Consider the following 12,731-nt stretch of genomic DNA (forward strand, 5'->3'; position numbering starts at 1 on the left):
CTAGTGTCGCAGCGAAGTTGCTTTCAGGGTGAGTCTGACAGTGGAATATCCCTCTTATAAATGTGTAACCACAGCACAACACTTACAATTTCCAACCACCAAACGCCCCCCAAAAGAAGCTCAGCGCCCCCCTTTCCAAAATATCACTTCCAGCGCCCCCCGATCGTCCTCGGAACGCCCCCTGGGGAACGGTACCGCCCCCATTGAAAAACACTAGCCTAGATAGTCCTTACTTAAGAGAGAAAATACTTATTAAATAATTTCCTTAAACTTTCTACACGATCGTATGAACTATAGGCGCATATAGTTTTTCATTGGAAAAATACTTTTTATCAAATACAATCATTATGCACAGGGCAGCACGGTGGTGCAGTGGTTAGCACCTCACAGCAAGAAGGTTGTGGGTTCAAACCCCGGTTGCTCCGGCCTTTCTGTATCGAGTTTGCATGTTCTCCCCGTGTCTGTGTGGGTTCTCTCTGGATGCTCCGGCTTCCTCCCACCCTTCAAAGACATGCGGACTAGGTTAATTGGTGACCCTAAATTGTCCTTAGGTGTGAGTGTGAGCGTGAGTGGTTGTTCATCTATGTGTGGCCCTGCGATGGACTGGCGACCTGTCCAGGGTGTACCCTGCCTTTCGCCCGATGCCAGCTGGGATTGGCTCCAGCCCCTCGCAACCCTGTACACAGGATAAGTGGTTGACGATGGATGTAATTATTAAGCACATCAATGATGAACTGGTAGTGATAGATGATCTGTCTCAGAGATATGGTATCAGGCCTGTAACGGTGAGGCTTTTCCACGCCACCAGTAACATTAGCTGGGGCATCTTCAGGTAGCATCCTTTGGGCTTTGCCACTGGTAGATTTATGTGTTATGCTGAGATTGTTTAGATTCTTATGAACCATTAACAGCTCATATATAATTGGTTTGTCATTAAAATACTTCATTTATAAATAGTAAACCAATCGTATGAAGTATGAAAATACAATTATTAAGCACATATTGATGAGTTTATTAATAAAGAATACAACATATGTTTATAAATGACTTACTAATGTGTATTAACATAACCTCATCAGGCTCATCTCTGGTGAGTCCGCCTGCAGGTGGGAGATCGATCATCTGGTGACCTGGTGCAGCCAGAACAGTCTGGAGCTCCACGCTCTGAAGACAGTGGAGATGATTTTAGAAAGAGCCCAGCCCCCCCCACCCCCATCATCCTGTGTGACTCCTCAGTCACCACTGTGGACTCCTTCCGCTTCCTGGGCAACATCATCTCCCAGGACCTCAAGTGGGAACTGAACATCACCTCCTCCATCAAAAAGGCCCAGCAGAGGATGTACTTCCTGTGGCAGCTGAAGTAGTTCAGCAGCCTATTGTATCTTTTTATATTTTTTGTATAAATTTTTTTTGATCTCCTTACTTTTTATATATTTATATTACTATTTATGTTATGTGTACTGTAAGCACCAATTCATACCAAGGCAAATTCCTCGTATGTGAAAATGTAATAAACCCGATTCTGATTACAATGGTTCATAAATGATGAATTAAAAATGTACTAATACTTAACTGCTTCATGTAGATAAAGAATAAAACAATTATAACTGTTTATGAATGACTTACTAATGTGTATTAATGTACACTGTAAAAAAAAAAGTTTTCACAGAAACATACTTTATTATTTTCCAGATTTTTTCAGTTTTTTTAATATTACGTGTAAATGCCATTAAAATACAGAAAAATACTTTTATTAAAAACATTAACCATAAAATAAAAGTAATAATCTGTAAATTCATATGAGAAATTATAGTTTTTTTTACAGGATTATTCCTTTATTGAATTGCCTTGAATGTTAAATTACATTAAATTCTATGTAAAAAGATGAAAGAATTCACATATTTAAAATTAAGACAACAATGTGTTTTTTTTTTATGTGAAACCTTCAATTTAAGGTAAATACATGTAAAAAAAAACAATTGTAAAAAAAAAAGTAAAAAGTCTGGTAGCAAAGTTGCCAAACACTTCAACCCTCAAATTACAGTAAAAAATTTATGGAACTCGAAGAGAAAGATTCCCTGCTGACTGGCTTTATGGATGTGGCTTCAGTACAAGCCAAACAGCTTAGCAACTGCTAACATCCAGGACACCGTGCTATGGGACCCCTCTACCCTTCCAAGGCTTTCCTCCTGCTCGACTCCGAAGCATCAGTCAACCTGGGCTGAAGTGGTGGTCTGTGGCTGCAAGAGAGGCTCGGACAGGACTGCCTCTCCTCCGCGCATCATCCTCTCCAACCCCTATGCAGCCTTGTCTAACGACACTCCGGTCCATCCAGCTGATGCACCTGCGGCTTCGAGTCTCCCTGATACGGATCTCTTTCGGCGGACAGTGCCGGCCGACATTGTTGCATCTCCTCAACCGGCTACATCTCCTGCACTGGCGGCAAACGGTGATCAGCTGGGCTGTGGCTAGGCCTGATCAGCGGCCGTCATCCCGGTCAAAAACCTCCGCTTCCCGACGTAGGATCCTGAAGGAGGCTGTGCTCAGACGCTCCAGAGGCCGTCTCTACCCTGCACCGTTGGGTAGCCTTTCTCTCAGGTCTGTTACTGCTACTCTAACTCCGCTACTCAGCTCACACACTCCATCCTCAGTCCGCACGCAGTGTTGAAGCAGATTCTGCTCTGGAAACCCACAACCGGCATCTCCTCGTCCCCTTTTCTCCCCCAACCACACTAATAATTGGTGACTCCATAACCAGAAACATCCGTTTCTTTAACACTACCACTCACTGCTTCCCCGGTGCCACCACAGCTAACATTTTAAAAAACACTCCAGGACCTGATGCCATCTCTCCCGTCCTGCATCACAAGAGTGATAGTCCATGTGGGAACAAATGACACAGCTCTTCAGCAGTCTGAGCTGACAAAATCAGATTTTAACCGTCTTCTTAACTTTTTAAAGCAGTGTGGAAAGTCCGCTTTTATCTCTGGTCAACATTCCCACAGTTAGTCGCAGTGCTGGCCGATTCAGTAGACTCCTTGGCCTCCACGACTGGCTCCAGTCCGCCTGCAGGGCTCATCGTGTGTGTTATGTCGATAACTTTAATATTTTCTGGCAAAGAATGTCTCTTTTTTAAGACAGACGGACTTCACCCAAACAAACGGGGCTCAGAAATGTTAGCTGCTCACATACAGCATGTGGTGCGGTCCACACATGACTTTCGTGAATGACTAATCATTCATGCAGCACACCTGGACACACCACCGGTCACTGAACAGACCTCTGCCTCACTGCCACTGAGAACTGTCTCCACCTGCTGGCATGTAAAACTGTCTGCTCCCAGCGCTGTTCCAAAGACTTCTATTCCTGTCATCATCACGCATAGACCAGTAAAATGTGCACATCCTACACAAAATAATAGTAATCTCTTAAGGATTAGGACAACTGCACCCAGCACTCCAGCACCCAGAACAAACTCATTTAAAATGGTTCTCTTCAATGTGAGATCACTTTCAAGTAAGACTTTTATCTTAAATGATTTTATCTTGTCTGCAAATCTAGATTTTATGTTTTTAACTGAAACTCATGGTTGCAAATGAATGACTATAGCCAGCTAGCTGAACTGTGTCCGCCTCAATATGATTTTTTTAGTTAACCGAGGGTCAGTGGTCGTGGTGGTGGGCTAGTGAGCGTGTAAACGAAAAATTTTAAATGTCATCAAGTACGCTGTGATGAATTTAACTCCTTTGAAGTTCTCACTCTTAAAGTTGGAGGGCTGCAACCTATCATATTTGTTATAATTTATCGCCCCCCCAAAACTGCCTGGAGGATTTTTATCAGAACTTCCTGAATTTTTATCTACTCTGGTTTTAAATTATGAAAGAATTGTTCTTTGTGGGGATTTTAATATTCACGTTGATGACCCCACCAATGTAAATGCAAACTTTTTAAATATGGCCACTTCTTTTAACTTCAAACAACATGTCAAAGGGCAAACACATAACTGTGGTCATACACTGGATTTGGTTTTTACCCTGGGTGTCAGTATTTCCTCTGTGGAATTAGTGGACATGACCATATCTGACCACAGATGTATTGGTTTTAGCTGTGATTCGCCTGTTACTCATGCCGCCTCACCAAGCTCCGTGTGTTCTCGCATCTTTAATGAACAAAGTGTTTCAAAGTTTTGCGCATTCTTTCAGAGCCAAAGCCAACACCTGTCTGATTCCAACACCAACAATCTGGTCGATCACTTCAATCATATCTGCTTGTCGTCACTAAATATTACTGCTCCTCTAAAGGTTAGGCCTACGTCTAAAGCTAGTAAGCAACCCTGGATAAATGACAGCATTCGCAGCCTAAAAAGAGAATGCAGGAAAGAAGAAAAAATCCAGTCTCCAAGTCCATTACCTCAGTCTGAAGGATTTATTAATTAACTACAATAACATGGTTAAGGATGCGAGAACACACTATTTTTCTGAACTCATTACTCAACATAAACACAATCCCAGGTTTCTGTTTAAGACTGTGGATCAACTGGCAAACCCAACCCCCCCTTGTGCCTCAGCTGGAAGAAATGATGACTGTAAATTGTTTTTATCTTATTTTACCAATAAGGTGGTGTCAATCAGAGCCTCTATTACCCCCACAGCCTCTTACTCAGAGGTCCCTCACAAGCAACAAGAGAGTTCCATCGACTTGTCTGAGCTTTTAAAAACAGTATCACAAATGAGAGTGTCCTCCGGCCCACTTGATGTAATACCTACAAAGTTTTTACTGAAAGTAATGGATTCTGTTGGGCCCCATTTGATCTCTGTTTTCAACAGCTCCCTATCTACTGGTTGTGTCCCTGATTATTTTAAAAAGGCTTGCGTGAACCCACTTTTAAAGAAACCTGGTTTAGATCCCTCCCTCCCACATAATTTTAGACCAATTTTAAAACTGCCTTTTATTGCAAAGATTCTAGAAAGAATTGTGTCCAAACAGCTGCTCACTGTACTGGAAAATAACAAAATATTTGAAAAGTTTCAGTCTGGTTTTAGGAAGTACCACAGCACTGAGACTGCCCTGCTTAAAGTCACCAATGACCTTTTAATGTCTGCTAATGAAGGCATGTGCTCAGTCCTGGTACTCCTGGACCTTAGTGCTGCTTTTGACACCATTGATCACAACATCATATTAGACAGACTGAGGCACTGGGTGGGGATCTCTGGTACTGCCCTAGAATGGTTTTCATCCTACCTGTCAAATAGGAAGTTTTGTGTGTCTGTAAACAACTATGTCTCCTCATTCTGTCCAGTTAAATATGGTGTGCCTCAGGGGTCGGTCTTGGGACCCATTTTGTTTTCCTTGTATCTGCTTCCCCTTGGACATATTATCCATAAACATGGATTCATATTTATGCTGATGACACACAAATGTACTTGCCCGTCAGATCCACAGACCCTGGAATGCTGAGTTCACTTAACAACTGCCTTTGTGAAGTTAAAAAATGGATGTCAAATAATTTCCTCCAGCTGAACTCAGACAAAACACAAATACGGGTCACCGGGTCCCAGCAGATGGCAAAACAAATACTGCCATCTGCTGGTTCCCTAGTAAATCACATTAAGACTGTGGCAAAGAACCTTGGTGTCTGGTTTGATAGTAATTAAAATTTTGAGCAGCACACCACAAAGCTTGTTCAATCATGTTTTTATCATATTAGAAATATAGCAATAATTTGATCTATGATAACTTTTAAGGACACCAAGACCATTTTACACGCCTTCATCTCATCACGCCTGGATTACTACAACAGCCTTTTCACTTGCCAGACTGTCCAGAACTCAGCTGCCAGGCTTTTAACCAGAACAAAGAAATATGACCACATTACCCCTGTTTTAGCTTCATTACACTGGCTCCCAGTATGTTTTAGAATTGACTTTAAAATTCTATTGATCACTTTTAAAGCTCTTCATGGCCTCTCGCCTTGTTATATTTCTGACCTTTTAGTCCCATACACACCAGCACGTACCTTGAGATCCTCGGGCAGAGGTCTGTTGTCTGTTCCAGAGTCTCGACTGAAAACTAAAGGGGACAGAGCGTTTGCTGTCAGGGCCCCAAGGCTCTGGAACAGCCTGCCCGAGGAAATCAGGTCAGCTGAGTCAGTGAACTCTTTTAAGTCCCTTCTTAAAACATACTTTTATAGGAGAGCCTTTCCCGATCTTATTTGACTTTATTTTATCCTTTTTATTTTATTCTATTTTACTTATTTTATATTTATCTTAAACGTGTATTTTAGTCTTTTCAATGTTTTCTTGCTTTTATCTTGTATTGTTTTTGTATTGTTGTCTTTTGGGTATTATTGTCTTTACACTTGTTAAAGCACTTTGTAACTTTTTTATGAAAAGTGCTCTACAAATAAAGATTATTATTATTTTTATTATTATTACATTGCCATATACAGCGGAAGCCTGAACACACCACATCTTACTTCAAAACCTGACATTTATAGGCCATTTGAGGCCAAATAGATCTATTGTCTTTAGGTCTTCATGCACAGCTTACTAGTGTTTGGGCTATACATTAAAATCAAATGGTCATAAAAAAAAATTGTTGTATTCTATCTCCTATCCTGGTTCACTCAAAAAAACGGAAGCCTTGACTTTAATTATATTTATTTTTTCAACATATTCCACAAAATTGTATTAGGTTAGTTAAAAGTAAAATGTTAAGGTCATCTAACTTAATGAACTTGTATAACAGTAACACAATGATTGTCAATTGATCCAACAAAAAATAAAAAACATCTGATCAACAATATATATTTAAGCTTACCAAAATTAAGTCAGTTATGTTGTATAAACTTAATATATTACAAATTTTACATTTGTCCTTTTTTTTTGTAGTAAATATATACATTTTTTTGTAGTAAATATATACATTTATGTTGAATTAATGAAAACAAATTAGTTTAACATAATTCGAATCTTTGTCAACAGGTTCCACACAAATTCATTTCAACTTATTTTTGTTATGGACTTTATTCACCAACACGGCACTAATATAGTTAACATTTTGGTGCAATTGGTCAAAAAAATAAAATATACAGTAAAACTATTGGCACTATAAAGTGTTGAAAAGTTTGCAAAATAACGTTTAGTTGTCAACAATTTTGGTGAAGCATTGCCTAGAGTTCTATTCTACAGAACACTCAGCATCCAAATCAATGATTGGCTCATTCATAGAGTTTGTTCTTGAGCATTCTGTACCTTGGTTGAGAGTCAAAGAAGGCTTTAAGGTTCTGAGGATTAGTGAGGTTCAGTGCATATATTACACCTACAGTATTAAGATTTCACAAGCAGAGGCGATGTCTCCCAAGTCCTGCAGAACTTCAGCACCCTTGGGGACTATTCCAACATCAGCTGGAGGAGTGGTGGCATCACCTCCCTCAACACTGATGCTGTAAGGATAACCTGTCTAAGCTCCCTTGGAACATCTGTAGCATTTGAATCCTTTACATAGGACAGAAAGAAAGAAAGTAGAAAACCAAATTATGAAATTACAAACAGATTTTGCAGAATTCTAAAGAGTAATGTTTGCATTTCAGGTGTCCCTTATGTAATGATTTAATAAAAATAGCATGATACAGTGCTATGTGGGTCAATGGCATAGACACAATATTAGGAACACTTTCAGTGTTGGGCAGTAATGCGTTACTGTAATAATATTACTTTTCCCAGTAACGAGTAGTAGTACTACGTATCCTTGACGTGAATTCAACCACGAACATTTCTACATCTGATTTATTGAGGCATCTGCAGAAGCAGCACAGCAACGTGAAATATACAGAAAGAAACTCCGGCAGCTACAGTCATTGATGCTTATACTCGTCGGGAGAGAGTGGCGTCAACGTAACGTTTTGTAAAACTACTGAATACTGCTCTTATAAATAGGTTACATGTGCAGAAAAACAGCTGTTCAAACGTTGGAATTTACTTGCTTTATTTATTTATTTTTTTCAGCCGGTGGTTAGGCCTAGGCTATATGCTTTGTAAAAATCATACTCCTTACTGCTGTTATGATTATGATATTAGTTAAAAAGTCGGGAGAGACTGCTTTGTTTGGGTGTGAAGGGGGTGGTAGTGAAAGTAGTGTTTCCCATAATTAGCCTGTAATTATCAACGCTGACCGCCACATATTGATTTTTTACTAGGCGTATTTAAAATCCTTTTTTATTGAACTGAGCATATATTTGTGCAGCACCTCCTCGCTCGCTCTCTCACTCTCTCGTGAACACCGCTGCACAAACTTGTCCAAAGTTAGAATATAACCCCCCCCAGTCATTCTGTGGGAAACACTGGAAAGTAATATATTAAAGAGTAACGTAACTAGTTACTTTTATCACCCAGTAATAAGTAATATTACTTTTTTAAGTATTAATAAGTAACTAGTAATATTACAACTGAGTAACTTGCCCAACACTGAACACTTTTCAATATAATGCACTCCAGTACATCAGCCACTATGAAATCAGTAATAACAGAATGTATGGCAGTTGTTGTCGTATTTGATTGCATTAGACAGCAGATAGACCTGATAAAATGGACTGAGTGTATATATTAGATTTCCCAAAAGGGACAGAAGAAAGTAACAAGATTACAGTTGTGGTCAAAAGTTTACATACACTTCTAAAGAACATACATGTCACAGATGAGTTTCCAATAATAACTACAACTCTTATTTTTCTGTGATGGAATCATTGGAGTGCATACTTCTTTGTCAGAAAAATTGTTGTGAATTTTGGTACTTTTATGAATTTATTATGGGTCTGCCGAAAATGTGGGTCAAAATCTACTGGGTCATAAATATACATACAGAAATATTAAGATTTGTTTAAATGTCCCATTGTCATTTTTACCTCAATTAGGCTCTTTTGGTAGCCATCCACATGGTTCTGGTTGAATCCTTAACCACTCCTCTTGATAGATTTGGTGCTGTTAAGCTAAATTTGACAAACAGACGTGTTTCTTCAGAATAGTCCACATGTTCCCAAGGGGGTTTTAAGTCAGGTAGGGTTGGGTATTGTTTAAGATTTTACAATACCAGTACCCTTAAAATGATACCGATACCAATAGAGTACTTCATTCGATACCTTGCGTAAAATGTAGGGGTGTAACGATACACCAAATCCACGGTTTGGTTCAGAACTCAATTTTTGAGCCACGGTTCGGTTCATATCACGGTCCACCCCCCCAAAATATAAACCTACTGCTTGCACTAACTTAAGTGTTTTCAACATACACTTTACTTGGGCGGGACATACAGATACAGTTGCACCTGCCAAAAGTATATCTGGTGACCCACTTAAGCATTTTTCAGAGAAACAGAGAGATGTTATCTGGTATTACGTTAACGGACACGCAGGAAATGTAACATTACAGAAGGAACGCACCACTGCAGATGTCATTCACTAACGTTAAGTTTCAGTTTCGACCCACATGCTGCGCACTTGAAAACTGAATCAAGGGTGAGTTTATTAAACACGCCGACTTCATTTACTAGCTGTCTGTCTGTGCCAAACAGGGAGAAACACACGTCTCTGTTGTGTGTACGCCACAGACAGACCGGAGCTGCACTTCCACATTTTAGAGTCTGCCTTTTTCGTTCCGTCAAACATTATGCTATCAATTAACCTTTAGATAATCGATGTGTGAATCAATTCATAATCGGCACTGCGATTTAAAAATAAATTATTTTCCACCCCCCTAGTAAGCAGTCTGTTTAAACAAGTCACTAAACTACACTAAAGAGTCTAAAGACACAAAGAGAAAAACAAAGGCTGCACGTCCAGCCGATCAAGCCAACTACATCTGAAGCAGCAGCAGCTGCAGCCGGAGGCTCTGAGTAAAATCAGCTGCTCGCTGCTGCACCACAAGACTCTTTATTTGATGTGATGGAACGCAGCGATCGATCAGCGACAAGTGATGACAACAGCAAATAAAAATGTACAGAGAAATGTTAAAGATACCAGAAGATGAAACCAACGAAAGCCAAGCTTGTGGTGATAACTTGCATCAGTGACAGACATGCCTGAGACCGCAGCTGAAGGTGAAGGGGCTGTTAAAATCAGCATGGACTGAGCGCGTGCAGGCCTTTTTTATACAGTCTATGATGACATAACTTTTCATCATAAAGTCATCACCAAAATGTATCGTTTCAGTTGCTATATGTATATTTGACTCAGATTTGGTCACATTTTCAGAAGACCTATAATAGATTCATAAAAGAACCAAAAAAAAGAGTTGTGGGCATTATTGGGAACTCAAACTGCCATGAAATACATGTTCTTGTGTATGTAAACTTTTGACCACAACTAGTATTTTGTTTGTTTTTCTTTGAAGAGGATGTTTGGGTCTTGGTACACCCTCCCCCCTCCCCCATTGCTAAATTGTGAACAAATGAAACCTTGCTGTCAAATAAATTACGTTATTATCAAGGTGAAGCCTCTGCCCTCAGGGCTGAGCGTCTCCACATAGACGCACACACAGAGCCAACTTAATGGCCAGCAGAGAGGCCCGCAGGTAAAAACCTTAGTGAGTAAAAAGCCAGTATGTCATCAATACACCTGTTTAACAAGCGCATTGTATTTTGAGAAGCAAACTTTCTGTTGCTCATTCCAAATGTCAATATATCCGATCCCTAAACATACAGTAGCTCTGGTCACTGATGTGTGTTCAAACATTTGTTTGAAAGTGGCACAAGTGTTGCTGTTTAGGCTTTGTGAGCAACAATCAAATCCCAAGTGAATACTCATCAGGGTGCATACACAGATATTTTGGGTTTCTGACTGTTTACTACTCTCTATACATGTCAGAAGAGACGAGTCAACATCAACTTACTATTCTATAATGTTTTCTACCAATTGCAAAACATACCTTTGGGCCAAAAGTATGCGAAGTTCCCTTCCTGCAGAGTCTCCTTTCTTCTTCAACACACTGAGGAGATTGGAAGTGCGTTTGTCAACGAACTTTGAGACAGTGGAACAGTAGTAATCCTCAGAAATTCCACCTAGAAACATATTCCACAAGCACAACATATTATTGGTAGTTGAAGAGCAGCCTTATGCATTTGCTTTTACTTACGAAAGGGAAGAGGATGAAATAAAGTTTTGGAAATTCAGAGAGAAAAAGAGGCACACTTTTGTAATTTGTAGCATTACACTGACCTAAAAGCCATGTCTACTCTTTGATGCCCTTTTTTCCCCCATTTATAATAACAGATAACTTGCACAGTTTTAGGCTTTTAGTGACTCATTAAAGTTCATAAACACTTCAAACCATTGGCTGAATACAAGTCCAAAATATCTGTTTGTTAAAAATTTAAATTACCTGTTTTTACTCATAGAAACACGTAACTTTTGCATTTATTATGCCCAATAAAATAAGCCTGATATCTGAAAGTATAGACAGGAACACAAGAGTAAAATTAATCTCTCCAAACCAAAGAGACTGTTACAAAAGCAGCCTATCAAGAGCTAAGCTTAAGAGCTTAAACACAGACATGTAAAAACAGAGCTTTCTCTATGGACACCACCAGCACAGGCTGCTCAAAATGAAAATTCTACAAAAAGCAGGTACGGGTAAAAAGAACAGGTCCTTACCACTTACAGCTTCCGAAAACGAAGACCACGAGCAACTTGTCAGCCAAAATGAACTCAGAAGAAGCAGTCAAGTGGCTTGCCCCAATTCATAACAAAGGTAATCTAGCAGGTCTAGAACATTATTAACAGAAACCCAATAATTCCCACCACTCCCTTTAACAGGTAGACACCTCAAGCAGAACACAGTATCGGGGTGGTTCGGCCATATGCTTCAATGTCAAAAATGATCTTGCCTAACGTCTTGTTTTCCGTCTGTCACAGTTTCTCCCGTGTGCGGAGTCGCTGCCTGCCTGCCCGCCCGCTAAGTTACCAGCCAGTTTGCTCGCCGTCCGCCAGCTTGCCTGTCCGCCCTGACCACTCTCCAGTACGCCTCGTCAGATTTCCTCTGAGCCTGGACTACCCGCCTGAGACAAGTGCACTGCACTTCATCGGACATAGCCTAAAAAAACGAAACCAACACTGCCAATCAGGCAGACATCTCAGCAAAAAATCCTCATATTAACTTCTGCAGCTCCCAAACAGAGCCAGATTGTGCCGCTAGTTGATGTTATCAGAATATAGATTTGTTTTTCATTTCGTGAGAAGATTGATGTGTGGCGCTTAACACTAACCTACACAGCGCGATTGAGAAGTCAGCAAGCCAGAGAGAAATAGGACCTGTACCGCAGGAACAGGTGAGCAGCCAGCCTCCTGTGTGAGTCCGGCGTGAGTAACAACTTGAGATGACGGCCTCTGTTGTCCGCTGGGTCGGTTCAGTTTGTCATTTGCTAAGTGATCCTAATAAATAAACACACAGGCCTCCACAATCCCTTTATCCCAAACATATTTTCTATCGTCCCCAGGACAACAGGTCACCGTTAGTCTCGAGCCCTGGTTATTAGTTATTTGGCGACTGTAAGAATCATACACAGATTAAAATGTTTGGGTAATTTTCGTTCAGCCTCTATACACTGTTTACCTTTATTTTTTTTTGTGAGATGGAAGGGTTTAGAATTTAGAAAGTTGCGTGGCGCTGCGGAGAGCCTCCAGCTGCAGTAACACATAGATTAGGCTATGCGTAAAATCAGGAGCATCGGACTTCATCCAG

At 40.2% G+C, this 12,731-nt stretch overlaps 1 long non-coding RNA gene across 1 annotated transcript; it reads right to left on the bottom strand.

Annotated features, from left to right (window-relative positions):
- Nucleotides 1-6,642: 6,642 nt before the first annotated feature.
- Nucleotides 6,643-12,389, bottom strand: LOC119889041. Its single transcript, XR_005441987.1, has 2 exons — nt 10,920-12,389; nt 6,643-7,496 (listed from the first exon to the last, which is right to left on the bottom strand). It is a non-coding gene; the product is annotated as an uncharacterized LOC119889041 (long non-coding RNA).
- Between the last annotated feature and the right edge of the window lie 342 nt (nt 12,390-12,731).

This window comes from Micropterus salmoides, unplaced genomic scaffold (assembly GCF_014851395.1).
Source record: "Micropterus salmoides isolate LMB-PRFRI ecotype aquatic unplaced genomic scaffold, ASM1485139v1 Ms_hic_scaffold_5, whole genome shotgun sequence".
Lineage (NCBI taxonomy): Eukaryota > Metazoa > Chordata > Actinopteri > Centrarchiformes > Centrarchidae > Micropterus > Micropterus salmoides.